Source organism: Natator depressus, chromosome 6 (genome assembly GCF_965152275.1).
Source record: "Natator depressus isolate rNatDep1 chromosome 6, rNatDep2.hap1, whole genome shotgun sequence".
Taxonomy (NCBI): domain Eukaryota; kingdom Metazoa; phylum Chordata; order Testudines; family Cheloniidae; genus Natator; species Natator depressus.
The window spans coordinates 81736550-81751682 of NC_134239.1; the positions used below are offsets into that span (position 1 = coordinate 81736550).

Here is a 15133-nt window from a genome sequence, read left to right on the forward strand (position 1 = left end):
ATGTGTGTCACTTTGAATGACATGTGCAACAGTTTTCATCCTGCACCATGAAAGTGCACACAAAGTGCTACACGAAGGCAAGACTATGTAGCAATCATGGCCGTGCCCTCCTCTCTCCCTCTCCCCAAAAACTTAGAATGTCTACTCTATAGGACAGTGGTCCCCAACCTTTCTGTTGCAATAGCATATTCATGTTCCCAGAAGAGTGCAGCGGGCGCCAGACGATCAGCTGCCGAAATGCCGCCGAGGAGCAGCGTCATCAAGAACCGCCACCGCCAAAATGCCACCGAGAAGCAGCGGGATTTCAGCGGTGACGCTTCCTGGCATTGCCTCTTCTGGGCGGCATTTCGGCGGCTGGTTGTCCAGTGGAAGCGCTCCCTTGTCGGTAGGCGGGCGCACATAAATGGCGCCCGTGGGCACCGCGTTGGGGACCACTGCTTTAGGCATTCCCTTCCATTTGCCATGCCCAACGTGCATACACACACCAGTAATAAGGTTACGGCCACTAATGCTATTTGTTTACTGATTAACATGTCCAAAAATCCACATTGCTTCAGATCTAAAAATGGGAACTACCTTAATCTAAATATCTTAGATGAAATGTTTTCTTTAAGTTGAAAGCAGGCATATGTGAGTTTCATTTGTTATTCTGATACAGTATAAAGCCACTGGCAGAAAAAAGGAAGTAGCATTCAAAGATTATTTTGTACTATTTTTCTGAAACTTAATGTGAGATTTAAAAAAAAAATACAGGTGACATAGCTTGCTAATATACCAATTGAAAGACTTTGTTCACATTTTAAAAAAAAATCAGAACCAAATTCTGGTTCTGTTATGTGACGCTGACTTAGCATTATTTATTCCTGACTCACAGACAATTTTTTTTCTGTAAGGCAGACCATAAGAGCCCACAAGAAAGTCTGACCAGTTTGCAGACTTATGGAATCTCAGTAGGATTCTATTTCCAAATATAAAATGCATGTCATGCCCATCGGCAGAGTCTTAGAACAGCAATAATGATCTGATGGCCACTTTACCATGAAGGAACTATTAATGCTTTGAACCACTGCTACTGCTGTGCAGGTCCAAACATATAATTTCAAAGCACGCATGGAGTACAAGCCTCCTGAGGCAGAACTATGTCCCTGTTTTAAAATTGACCCACAAAAAGTGCAGTAAATAAAAGAACAAACTATTTTTCTGAAAGACAGGAATATAAAAACTGAAAGAAATGAACTGCTAACAATCTTGTGAATCATTAAAATTACACCCAGTATAAGCAATGCTTGAGTATGTGGCGTTTATAGAAAAAAAGATATTTGTTTCCGGACAGCACTGTGTGTAAAGGGAATTCTACAACTGGCTGCAGCTTCAGCTTTTCCATCATCATCCTCACACATGAAGGTCTTCGGTTCTTGCCAGAAGTAACTGACACTCTGATGCCAGCTCACTTGATCTCCAGTCTTCTGTAACTTCATAGAACCAGTTGTGAAGAAAAATAAAACACAGTCACAGAATTGTGAAACCAGTTCTGAATCCTATACATATGCCTGTAAATTCCTTTTGTGTATTATTTACTCAACTTGATAAGCATTATGGCCCTGATTATCATTTCTTAGGTGGAAGCGCACTTGTGCTCATGTCTTTTACCAGGCGTGTGTTTGTAAAAATCATAGACTTCTGTGCGTGTGCACCTAGATAGAAGTCAGGGATTTGAATGCTCAAATCCAATAGTGCATAGGCAAATGTGTGTCTAACTCACCCTAAAAATTAGGTTCTATATGTTTCCAATACCAACCCAAAAGGGTAAAAAAAAAATAGAGGTCTGAGTGTGATGATGCATAAATTGCTCTATTTTTGAGGGTTGCAACTGACTAGTGCAACCAAAATATACAATTTTCTAACATCTTAAAATTTTACCTTTTAAAAAAATGCTCAGACATTTCTTCTCTTTTCACTATGTTTTAGTAGTATTTTAGCATGCTATGTAAGTCCGTTGTCTCAGCAGCTTTCCTATGATATTTCATAATACACATTTAAAGACTAAAGTTCTGGAATAATGGGTGCTAAAAAAAATGCTTGTTCAAAACCCTGCATTTACAAATCCAAACAAGCATCTGCATGCACAAATAATTTTTTTGCATAGCTCTGCACCCAATTTGCTGGTGCAAATGCCCATTTAGTCACAGAAATTTAAGGATTTTCAGGTGAATCTGGTGCCACCCTCATTGCTCTTGACCTCAAAAATATGGTCCTTATAAAATAGTTAATGGAATTTTTTTAATGTATTTTATCTTTATCCAACTCTTTCAGGGCTAGAAGTTGTAATACTCAGAGCTACAGTACCTAATTTTTAGGTGCCTTGCCACCTAGTAGAATGGACAGCCTCAGATTAGGTGCCCAGACTCCCTAAACAATGCATGGGGAGAGTTAGCACCTAAGAATGGGATTCACAAATGTCAGTTCTTTTGAGTGGGGAGCTGCAAAAGCTAGCCACTAGGAAATGCCGAGGACAGGTGTGTAGCCTAAGCCCCATCCCTCAAAGGGAATTAGGTGTTTGTCTCCACTCAGGATTTCCAGCCTGAACCCTCTTGTGGTGGTAGGTGCCTAAGCCATCTCTTGCCAAAAACACTGGCGGAGGAGACGGTAGTGCTAGTGCCCCTCTTACAACTTTTAGCTCAGTGCTAAGAGCACTCACCCGGGAGGTGGGGTTCAATTCCCTCCTGTGTCTGATGAGGAGCACAGATTATCTTAAGTCTTCTCTCAGGTGAGTGCCCTCACCACTGGGTTGTGTGGTATTCTGGGGCAGGTCTTTCTCAATCTCCCCTGTTGAAGCTGTTCTGCTGTGTGTTAATAATATATGTGTTATATAATATGAATGGGGGTGAGTAGGGCATGTATAGTAGCATGCAGTATATTATTATTTGTCATTTGCTTTCTGTCTTGGCATGGAATGTTATGTGATACTAAATACAGGGTAAATGAGGTATATGAGGCGGTTCTATTCTCTGTAACAGACTAACATAGGCTTATTTTTTGTAATTAGAGTCGTCTTAGTTTTTTGTGAATGGTGGCACAACAAGCTAAAAAGAAAAATGAGCAGGGGAATGTCCTGGGAGGTGCGCCTCTTCAGAATCCTCATCGGGACTTTGGAACAACCAAAGGTGAGGCTGCTCCCGGAGTGCCATGCTCACATACTTCATATACCCCAGTCCTGGGAAAGGACTTCTGGAGCTTGAGGGCTGTGTGAATACAATGCAAACAAGATCCATACAGCTTACAATTATGTATCTCACTAGCCAAACTATATGCCTTGATTTAAGGGGTTCCCAGGACCTGGGGATACAACACATAGAAGTAGTCTGGAAGGAGTTAAATAGCTCAGGCATTCCAGTATCTCTGTGTATTGTAAACAGAGATTCATACTAGAACAGATGAACTCTCCCCTATTATCTGGTAGTGTTCTGTGATTAGATATGCCTCAGGAGTAATAAATTGCTTCTACTGCATTTAACTGTCCATCAAAGATGGAAATGGGGTTTTCTTATATTAACCTGGATAGTAAGTGATAGATGTCAAAGAAAATTGTCTAGTGCATACTTGGCCTTAAATGGTGAAATGAAAAATAACATCACCTAGTAGTTTCCTCTTGAGGATAAAGCTTTGTTGACTTCATAAGAGGTTTGACTAACTCAGGAGCAGATGGTGATGTTAGTTCAACTGGAGCATCAATTAGTAGACTACAGGCCTTCTAATGATATTAATGATCTAATGCAGAGATACTCAAATTGTAGCCTCTGCACGACTAATGACCCATGGAGCACTTGCTTGTAGTCCATGGAGAGATGGCTGTTCACACAGTTTCCTTGCTTCCACATTCTCCTTGTTTCCAGCTGCTAAACTGCATTAAAAGAAACTAAAGACATTCAATATTTTTTCTAATATTACTTTTTAATGAAAGTCACTGCTGTGGTTGCAGTAAGGATGTTATGTGATTGCAGTGTGGTCCATTCTATGAAAATTTGGGGAATGCCTGATCTAGAAATTATTTTATGGAAACTAAAGAGTGTTTATAGGAAACATCATTGCCTTGTATAGAGATGTTGTAACAGTGCAACTACATAGCTACAAAGTTCTGGATTGTCATAACTACTGAAATTCAGTGACTAGGACGTAGAACTATTTATTTACATGCTATCACATGTAATCAACAGGAAGGCCAGATATTACTTTAAAATATTTTGTCAGATTTACCCAAGATTTACATTAATGTAAGTGAAACAAAGATTTGGAACAAGTTGTTGAAAAGGAAACTGGATGACCCAGAAACACCAAAATCTTTGCAAATCCTGGATCAAATAAATCCCAAGTGTAACTCCGTTGAAACCAAATGAAAACTTTTCTGCCTGGTCACTGTGTTCACTTGCCAAAGGTCCAGAGCACCCGCACATCCCTAGCACTAACTCTAACAAAGAATACTCTCAAGAATGCACATATAGGAAATGTTGGAAAGAGTGTCATAGCGGATCCCAGCTATCATGTATTTTGTCCATCTAAAAGGATGGCCATATTTTACCTACATAGATAATCTTTTAAAGCTTCTACATGGGTATCAATCAGTTCTGCTTTATGACTTTCTCATATTTATAAAACAGTTCTTGAAATAAAAACACAGAAAACTAGTCAAAATGCATTCTCGGACTGAATATAAAGTAATGTTCCCCATGATTTGTTTGGTCACAGCAAGCAACCCCTCCTTGCTGATAGAGTAAAGCAAGATTTCTTTTATGTTACTCCTGACTGATAATGATAAATTCCTGAGGCATTTTTTCCCTAAACCCAGTAGGTAAATCAAGGACACTCTAGGGGTCAGTGAGATGTTGCAGGCCAGATAATTCTAATTCATATCCATTCCCCCTTTATGTTTACAAACTTTAGTGTTAATCCATGACTAGGATGCCCTTCACATGAATGTAATCTATTTTTGCAGATGCTGTTTTAAAATTGATTGGATTGCAGACACGCCTACTGAAATCATCCAACCTAGTGAAGAAACAGAATGGGATTTGGATTATAGGGTTTCAGATAACACCAAGTCCCTCGTGAAAGGTATATTATTTCTTTTCTTTGTTCTGCTTTTGGAAAAGTATAGCTGTGTTATTCTTTCTTTTTTTTTTTTCCAACAATATAAGTCACAGCATTTTTCCCCCACCAGGAATTATAAGCTGCAAGGAAGATTTCCAAGCCAAAATCACAGTCTTAAATGGGTGCTGAATAAAACTAATCAGATGCTGCATGGTTCACAAAGGGTAATTAGTAGATTATATTTCGTCAGCACTAAGGTCATTTCTGAGATAACAGGTGAAGACCTTCTTTCAGCTGCCCGCACAGAATAATTGAAAGACTTCAGTTCTAAGTACTACCTGTCCATAACCATTTATGAGCACAAACAGTACAATTAATTACACATAATGGATAGATCTTTCACTCTCCCTCTCTCACCGTCTCTCTCACACACTACAGATAGAACTCCAATTATTTGAAGGTCTCAGGGGACAACCAAACCCTATGAATAACTGAGGAAGCTGGCTCCTGAGTGCAGACTTGAAAGCCTGCTGGCCTGTTCCCCTAATTCTAGTCAGTTGACCAGTCTCCTCAAGGCCAGGCAGCCTCAAGAAGACTTACTGTCTCAACAGGACGTCAGCATGTATATGTTGAAGTCCTGATGAGTTGGAAGGCCTCGGGGAAGCCAGCTGGCTGTCTGTAACTGGGGAAGCGGTCAATAATCTTTGAAATATGTGCTTTTGGCTTTGGGGAGCATGAGCATAAGCTTCAATTCCTGCTGGGCCTGCTCCTTTGATCATCAGCTGATTTTTGTAGGCACTATAGTCAGCATCAATGCCTAAGGACTATATGGATTCTGGTTTTCAAGGGGATCTTTTGCACATATGCAAAGTTGTGTGCAGCACTTTTTAAACATTAACATCCATATGTGCTTTTGATAATATTTACACATGCAGAGTTTGTTTGTCTTAATTGGTTCTCTGTGTGTAAATATTATCACCTGGGTGTGCAGGTGTTATAATATATCAACTGTGTATACAGGCATTAGAGTTCAAAAAGTGTACAAGCGGGTGCACATACATATGAGAGACATACGCACATACTTACATATGGATTTAGGAGTTTAACTCTAGACGCTTATTTTTTGAAAATCTTGGCCTAAATGTTCGTTTAGCAAAGTGAGAAATTTAAAAGCGAAATCAGGTGAGCTACACTGCCTGGCAATGGAAGAAAACCTTCATATAGCAGATATTACTTAAACATGGTAGAGTGACAAATCAGTCAGATACTGGAATACCCAGCTACAAATTTACAGTTTGGGATAGCTTTGCTCACAGAGGTGTGGGGAATAACACTATATCCAAGAGACTATATGGAATTCAATGAGATAAAATCTCTGATTGGAGAGACCTATACAATATAATCTGATAAAAATCCCAAAACATATGTACTAATAGGATTATACTACTGACTCCAGCTCAGGAAAAAGATATTGAGTGCACAATCTTAAGGAAGATCAAAGAGGCAACTAAGGCTAATGAAACTGTAATAGCAGGTGACTTTAGTAGTAGATGACCATCTGCATATTAACTGGTCAAACATCACAAAGGTACAAGGTTCAGAGAAGCAATTTCTCAACACCTTAACTGATTGCTTCTTGCAACAGCTAGGTCTGGAGCACACAAGAAGAGAAGCTATTTTCAGCTTAGTCCTATGTAACACACAGGAGTTGGTTAATGAGAGTAATTAACCATTGGAACAATTTACTAAGGGTTGTGGTGGATTCTCCATCACTGCCAATTTTTAAATCAAGATTGGATGTTTTTCTAAAAGTCCTGCTCTAGGAATTATTGTGGGTAAATTCCATGGCCTGTGCTATACAGGAGGTTACACTAGATGATCACAATGGTCCCTTCTGGCCTTAGAATCTATGAGTTGTGACCACAGTATAATTAGGTTCAGGGGAGGAACTGTCCCAATAAACTAGTATTGTGATGATAGCTGATGGGGGTTAGGGAGAAACTTTCCCTGTAGATAGGTTATTCCATGAGTGTCTGCTGTGTGTTATTGTACCGTCCTCTGAAGCACATGGTACTGGCCACTGCTGGATGCAGGATATTGGCAAATCTAGTATGCAGCTCCTGTGTTTGTAAAATTCCGAGTCAAGATGATTGTATTCCTCTCATCACCCTGACTCACTATGTGGCCTTGACTATGTCACTTAGCTCCTCAGTATCTGTTTACCCATCTGTAAAATGGGAATAGTAATATTATCACCTAATTGTCGTGAAGCTTAATTAATAGCTGCAAAGTGATTTGAGATCCCTGGACAAAAGGTGCTACAGAAGTGCAAGATATTAGTTTAGGAATGAGTTTAGCACTAAAAGAAGTTCAGCTCTCCCCATTTTTTGGTAATATGATTTTCAGTGGTTCCCAATGTGTTATATACTGTCTTCATAAGCATGTTTTCCTTAGACTTTGGAGTTTTGTCAGGGACACAAGATGCCTTTTCAAAACTCAGCAAAACAAGGAGAGACTCACTAAGCTCATATCATTGCAGTCAGAACTGGTGCTTACAGCAACACCCATTGTTGGTGACAGGCTCTGGGGAGCCCTGCCAATGCTGATCTAGCTGTCTATGCCAGCTCAATGAGTCAGAAAAAAGTTTTGCATGTGCCAGCTCTATCGTGCAAGGTTGCTCAGAAATCCCCTTCAGTTTCTAGGCAGAATAATTGCTGTATTCCCCCATCTACTTCACCATGAGAAAGGAACAAAGCAAAGGAGAGGAAAGGACAGCTTTTGCCAGCAAAAATCTAGCTGGCATTGGAAGGTCATTGCTTTGAAAATATTTTCTACATGATTGTATTTGGGGCATCTGAAAGTGTGTGGAGCTTTCTGCCATTCATGTACACAAAAAAGAAAAACAGCGGTGGGAATACATTCAAGGCAAGCAATAGAAGTAAGCACAAAATGTAGCTTGTTTACTGTAGGGGCAAGGCTGCGGCAGATTGGCGAGGAGCTAAGTGGTGGACTGAGTATGTGACTGGATGTAAGAGGAGGATGCAGGCAGTTTCAATGAACTTTGTCCGACAAACCCTGCCAAAAGAAATTGTAGCCTAGCTCAGCATATTTTTGCCTGTAAACGAGTCAGTTTATGTAATAAGCATAAATCGTACATATAAGAATGTAGCCAACTGTTGACCCCATGTAGCCCCGAGATAAACGTGGAAAATATAGCACCGCAGAGGACTCTCCCCCCCGGCGGAGTCCTGCCTGGTCAGCTGTCCCAAATGGCCAGAGTCCCCTGCAGCCCCTCCACGCGTCCTAGGGGCTCCCCGCGCAGATTGGAGTGTAAGTTCTTCCTTCCTTCAATAAAGCATAGTTTACTATTCTTAGGCCTGAGTTGTCCTCCTTTCGCTGGTATCTTCCCCCCCCCCAGCCCTTGCGGGCACAACTGGTGTCACGAACAGGATACCAGCGGAGGGATGCCTCTTTGGGGAAGGAAGGATAAGGGGGAGGGAGAGAGCCACATCCCTGGGTGGCCCTCCACGGGACAGTGGGCACCGGTGGCTCGCAAGCTGGTGGGGTTGGTTTCCCCCACCTAATGGCCAGAGCTAGAGCAGGAGCCGGGGCAGCTACCCCAGTTAGGCTGGAGGAACTGATATCCAAGCTCCGGCTGGACAAAGTAGGACCAGCGGAGCGAAAAGCGGCGGGGAACCTGGGATGGGTCTTCCTGACCGCACTCTGCGTGGTGGACAAGGCACTGCTGGTTCAGCGCCAGAGGATGGGAAGATTAGAGGCTGATTTGCAGCAAGCAAATGAGGCCTGTTCACTAATCCAAGAAGTCATCACTAGTACGACCGAACAGGCCGATCGGTTTGAGCACCGCTGCTCGGTTATGGCAGCTCGCATTGCGAACCACCAGTGGTGAAAGGGAGGATGGCAAGACGTGCGTCCCCTTGCCGTATGCGCACTGGTACGCAAAAGCGACTGGGATCCAGAGACCTGGGATGGGGATATTTGGGAGACGAGCGAGGATGAGTCCCCCGGGGAGGAGAGAGGGGGAAGGCGGGACTGTACCCACACCTGCGGCCCGTTGTTGAGACACGATACGAGGAATAATCGCTACCGTTAAAGGTCTGCTCCAGGCGGACATCATTCACCCCACCATGAGCGTATTTAACAGCCCAATTTGGCCAGTCCATAAAAAGGACGGAACCTTGCGCATGACAGTAAACTACCGCAACCTGAATAGGGTCACCCCAATCCTGACAGCGGCAGTTCCCGACATGGTCTCCATCATGGAGCGCTTTGTGATGCAGGTAGGGCAGTGGCATGTCATGGTGGATTTGGCAAATGCCTTCTTCTCCATTGCCATTGCCCCACAGAGCCAGGATCAATTTGCCTTTACATGGGAGGATCGGCAGTATACGTTCACTGTGCTGCCTCAGGGCTACAAGCATAGCCCTACCATCTGCCACCAGTTGGTTAGTCGAGACCTGGAGCAGGTGACTCTTCCAGAGGGAGTGGTAACTGGAGCACTATATTGATGATGTCCTGCTGAGCGGGCCCCCTCCAAGGCCAAGAACAATGTGTTGCAGGTTCTGGCAGCCAGGGGATGGGCTGTCAACCCTAGTAAAATCCAGGAGCCCAGCCAGGAGGTGATCTTCTTGGGAATACTTTGGTCGGGGCCTCAACATAAGATCCCACAAAAAGCCATCGAAACAATTACCCACTTCCCAGAGCCCACTAGCATAAGCCAAGCCTAAACTTTCCTGGGCCTCCTTGGGTATTGGCGCACATTTATTCCCCATCTAGGGTACATCTTGCAGCCCATACAAGCAGTAGTCCGGAAGAAAGCCACATTTAGTTGGGGGGCCAAGCAGCATGCCACATTCCAGCAGGCTAAAGAGGTGCTCAGCCAACACACAGTGCTGAGCCCAGGCAGACGAGGCACCCCCTTTGAACTCAAGGTAACGGTGGTTGACCACGTGGCCTCGTGGGGGCTGTGGCAGCAAGCTTCGTCTCAAAAGGAGCCCATAGGATTTTGGTCGCGATCCCTGCGAGGCTCGGCTGAGCATTATATACCCCTTGAACAGCAGCCGCTTGCAGTAGTGTGGGCCCTGCAGCAAACTGAGCCCATAACAGGCATGGAGCCTGTAAAGGTGCGTATCCCGCTTCCGATTATGGGTTGGGTCCAGGATGAAAGCCTGCTCACACGGACTGGGCTAGCCCAGACTCAGACCCTATGGAAGTGGAAACACTACCTGCAGCTGCATATGCAAATGACCCAGGCAAGCATTACCGATGTGCATGCGCGGCTTTTGGGTGCTGTCACTTTCGATGAACTGCCCTCCGGGGGCCAGCACACTTATGTCCCCCGGTCGAAATGCCTCAACCCCCCCTGTATGGAGGTCCCTCCTTAACCAAACAACAATGAGAGGTTGCGTCGTTTACTGATGGATCGGCCTCGTACAGGGGGGCAGAATGATGGTGGCGAGTGGCCGCATATAATCCCTGCCTTGAGGAAATACTGTTCGAAACTGGTCCTGGCCTGTCTACGGGCAGCGTTCATGACCATCACAGAGAACCCAGGGCCCGTTTATCTGTATACAGATAGCTGGGCAGTCTACAAAGGCATGACACAGTGGATGGCCGTCTGGCATGCGGCTGGCTGGAAGGTGCATGACAAACCCCTTTGGGGTTACGACATGTGGCCTGCCATTTGGGATGCCTGTAGCCAGAGGCCCGTTGCTGTTCGTCATGTAGACGCCCACCTGACAGGGGAATCAGAGGAGGCCCGGTTCAACAGAGAGGTAGATGATATAGTATATGTAGTAGCTGCCCCTGGCCTGGACGAATGGATACATCAAAAGAGTGGTCATCTAGGAGGGGAAAAAGCAATGCAATAGGCCACAGATCGTGGCTTACAGACCACGATTGGTGCGCAACGGGATGCCCATCGGCACTGCCCACAGTGCACCAGGCTCTCTCCCCAGCACTTAAAAGCAGAGAAGGGGTACCTGAAGCGAGGTCAGAAACCTGGGGAAGTATGGCAGGTGGACTACATCGGCCCGCTGCCCAAAAGTCAGCAACATAAATACGCGCTAACATATTCAGGTCTGCTCTTTGTATACCCATGCGCAAGTGCCACACAGGTGCAGACTATAAAGGAGTTAGAAGAATTCATCTTCTACTACTGATCCCCCCTCAAGGTGCAAAGTGACCAGGGAACCCATTTTATGGGAATGGAAGAGAATGGGCTAGGGGATGGGGGATTGCGTGGGTGTTCCACATCGCATACCACCCACAGGGCGCCGGACTCATCGAACGCATGAACGGCTTGCTGAAAGAACAGTTACGCAAACTATCTCCCATTAAGTCCCTGGCCGGGTGGAGCCGTAATCTCCGCCAGACCATGGCTGCGCTCAATGACCACCCTCTGTATGGCTCCACCCCGTATGCTAGATTCAAGGGGGAGGTCATCGAGCGGCCCCGTGTGTTGCGAGTGAAACGCCTGCACCCGCAAGCCCACCTCCCCATTTGGGCCACCCCAGGAAGAGCTGGTCTCAATCTGCGGGTCCCTCAAGAGGGCCTCACTCTACAGCCCAATAGCCAGAACCTTGTAAGTACTGGCCTAGCCCTAGGGCTCCCACAAGGCTATTATGGGCACTTTGCCCCACGCAGCAGTCTGGCCCTTAAGGGCATAGATGTTGCGGCGGGAGTAATCGACGCTGACTATACCGGGGAGGTTAAGGTGCTCTTGGTTCACAATGGCCCACAGGCAGTAACCCTCCCCCAAGGCAAACGTATTGTGCAGTTGATTTGCGAGCGCATTGGGTTGCCTGATGTCCACGAGGTGGATGCGCTTGCACCCACCACTCAAGCGGGAGGGTTCGGCTCAACTGGACATGCAGTTTGGGTCCACGACCCCACCAAACATAACCCGCTCAAAGGGGAAATCCTAGCTGATGGTCTCGGGAACACTCCCCTTGTACTGCTAAAAGGGGAAGACGCCCCAATTCATGTGCCCTCTAAGCGTCTTTCTTCCAGGCAACCATAACTGCCGCACTGCAGTTTGGGCAGATCCATGGAGCGTCCTGGTCACACCACCCGAAGGCCGACACCTGCGATGGCCCTATGGCGTGTTCTCTACGGCATGATCCTCGAACTAATTTTAGCTGCGATAGGTGCCCAAGCCACATGGCACCACAACTCGGCCAGTGGATGCAATCGATGGCACTAGCAGGTAACAAGTCGGACTGTTGGTACTGCACACACGCCCCCCAATTGGCAAGCGCCAGCATTCCATGGGCCGCAGTGCCATGGAATGAATCCTGGGCCCTTAACGACACCACTTTTCTCACTAAGTATAATTAAACGCCCCCTTACCGGCACCAAGGACACCGGTAGTGATACTGGGGGACGCATATTGGTGTGTTCAGCGGCCTTCAGCGACGGACGCCGCTCGTCCCATTGGAAAACTTCCTCATGCACAGTGATAGCAGAATACCTGCCAGGCAGTTTAACGTTACTGCTGGCCCACCGGAAATGCACAGTGAGTAGATGGCCGGAGAGGCGTGGGTCTCAAGTGACAATTGCTCCGGTTCCTCCAAAACCAATTTGACTTATACCAATGGCACCACCCTCTGCCATCGGTGGTGGCGTTGGGGCGAGTGGGGACTACATACCCGTGGTTTTCTGTATTCCTACAGTGCCAGTACCCCTGTATGGAGAACACCCCTCAGCACAATTCGGTGCGGGCAAACCCCGCGTGCACATTACTGGTCTCAGTGTGACCAAAGCTCCGATAGTTGGTGTCGCAATGCCTCAGATAGCACATGGCTCCCCACGGCAGGATTGCCGGGGCTGTACTGGCTCTGTGGCCGTTGGGCATATAAAACCCTACCCAACCAATGGTCTGGATGGTGCACATTGGGACGGCTCCTCCCCTATACGTATGGAATGCAAACCATGCATGCTCATGCAGTGCATAATTACATATTGGTGGCATGTCCACGACGGAGCCCAAACCCCATTGTGCAGAGACCCACTGGCTTCCATCAGTTTGTCCGCTCTTTCCTCCCCTGGCTAGGGGTGGCCGAACTGGAGCGGGCTATTGTAAATATTTCAGTCACATTAGAGATTATAGAGAATAATACCATAGATGCAATCCAAGCCTTGCAATTAGAAGTAGCTTCTTTATTGCAAGTTATATTACAGAATCGTATGGTGTTGGACTACTTATTAGCAGCTCAAGGTGATATTTGTGCCTTGATTAATGAAAGTTGTTGTTTTTACTCAAATCAGGATAAGCGCATCAAGACTGCTGTTCATAATATGATGGACCACTTGAAGGTGTTACATGACGTGGGCTCTGAGGCTTCTCTATGGGATGACCTTTGGCGGTGGCTAACATCCTGGCTTCCGGATCTTGGTGCCTGGGGGAGACACATCAGGCTCCTGCTATTTATTGGACTACTGGGCTTTGTATGTGTGTTTGTCATTCTTCAATGCTGTGTGAATTGCTCCTCCATCCTCCTGGCCCGACTGGCAACCCCCAAACCAGTGCACACGCTCAAAGTGCGCTGGTGGCAGTAACTAATACACCTCAGTCCGCCAAGGGGTGGAGTGTAGGGGCAAGCATGCGGAAGATTGGCGAAGAGCTAAGTGGTGGACTGAGTATGTGACTGGATGTAAGCGGAGGATGCAGGCAGATTCAATGAACTTTGTCCAACAGACCCTGCCAAAAGACATTGTAGCCTAGCTCAGCATATTTTTGCCTGTAAACGAGTCAGTTTATGTAATAAGCATAAATCGTACATATAAGAATGTAGCCATCTGTTGACCCCACGTAATCCCAAGATAAACGCAGAGAATATAGCGCCGCAGAGGACTCCCCCCAGGAAGAGTCCTGCCTGGTCAGCTGTCCCGAACGGCCAGAGTCCCCTGCAGCCCATCCGCGTGTCCTAGGGGCTCCCCGCGCAGATTGGAGCTTAAGTTCTTTCTTCCTTCCTTCCTTCAATAAAGCATAGTTTACTATTCTTAGGCCTGAGCGTCCTCCTTTCGCTGGTATCTTCCCCCCCAGCGCTTGCGGGCACATTTACCAAACCATTTGATTAGACAAGAACTTAGGTACTTCTATATGTATTTTCATGAATATTTACGGTAACACCACATTTCATTTGTGTGTGCAAAAAGTGAAAGAGAGCAATGGGAAATGCACTGGCTTGAATTAAATGAGCTAGTAACAGTATTGTCAATGGGATAATACTTCCCTCTACATAGACACAAAGAAATCCTAGCTAGAATGTGAGTTTGCAGTAAATGCCATGTTCAACCCAGTGGAACGAATGTGCAGGAGATGAAGATCCCAAGACTTCCTCCCTTTGTAGATTCAGTGCACAAATCCAAAAGTAAGGTATTTAAGAGCCAAGTCAAAATAATTATTTAATCATTAGCCGAGGATAGCATCATTGTTTGCTACAGGCATAAAAAATGAACTATTAGCTAACTGCATACCTAGCCAGAGAAAGATTGCTTGAAAAGGACCAAGTAGGAAGGAGGTGGGAAGCTTAGTTTGCTGGGCTTTTAAAAAATTATACAACTGAATAAAAAGGGGTTTTAATCATTCTGTAGGTATATATTATAGCAGTCGTTGCAATCATTACCATCACTTACCGAGCACGGGCAATGTACTTGGTGCTGTACAAAGCATAGAGAAGTTACAGTCCCCACCACAAGGAGATTACACTCTAAATAAGAGAGACAGTATGGTTTGGATGCATGAATCTAAATCCTTCACCAAGTGCCCAGCTGGTGTGACTGGGCTGGGCTCTAGGAAACTCCACAGGAGAAAGAAATCCACCATCCCCAGGCTTGGGATGAACACAGATATGCTCAGTGGCTGCTATTCTAACCCAATGACTGAAGTAGCTTCTATGTCCCTAGCTGTCTCTGCAGAAGGAGATAGGACTGAGGTTGTTGACATTCCAGAATAGTCTGCATTCCTGTGATGTTGAGCTAGAGAGTTCTGAAGACCCCGTGCTTCAGATGGCTCTGGTCCTGA

At 45.6% G+C, this 15133-nt stretch overlaps 1 long non-coding RNA gene across 1 annotated transcript; it reads left to right on the top strand.

The window, feature by feature from the left end:
• The first annotated feature begins 3049 nt into the window (after nucleotides 1-3049).
• LOC141990120 (uncharacterized) lies at nucleotides 3050-14091 on the top strand. The gene is made up of 4 exons (XR_012640085.1): nucleotides 3050-3164; nucleotides 4991-5109; nucleotides 12118-12313; nucleotides 13375-14091. It is a non-coding gene; the product is annotated as an uncharacterized LOC141990120 (long non-coding RNA).
• The last annotated feature ends 1042 nt before the right edge of the window (nucleotides 14092-15133 follow it).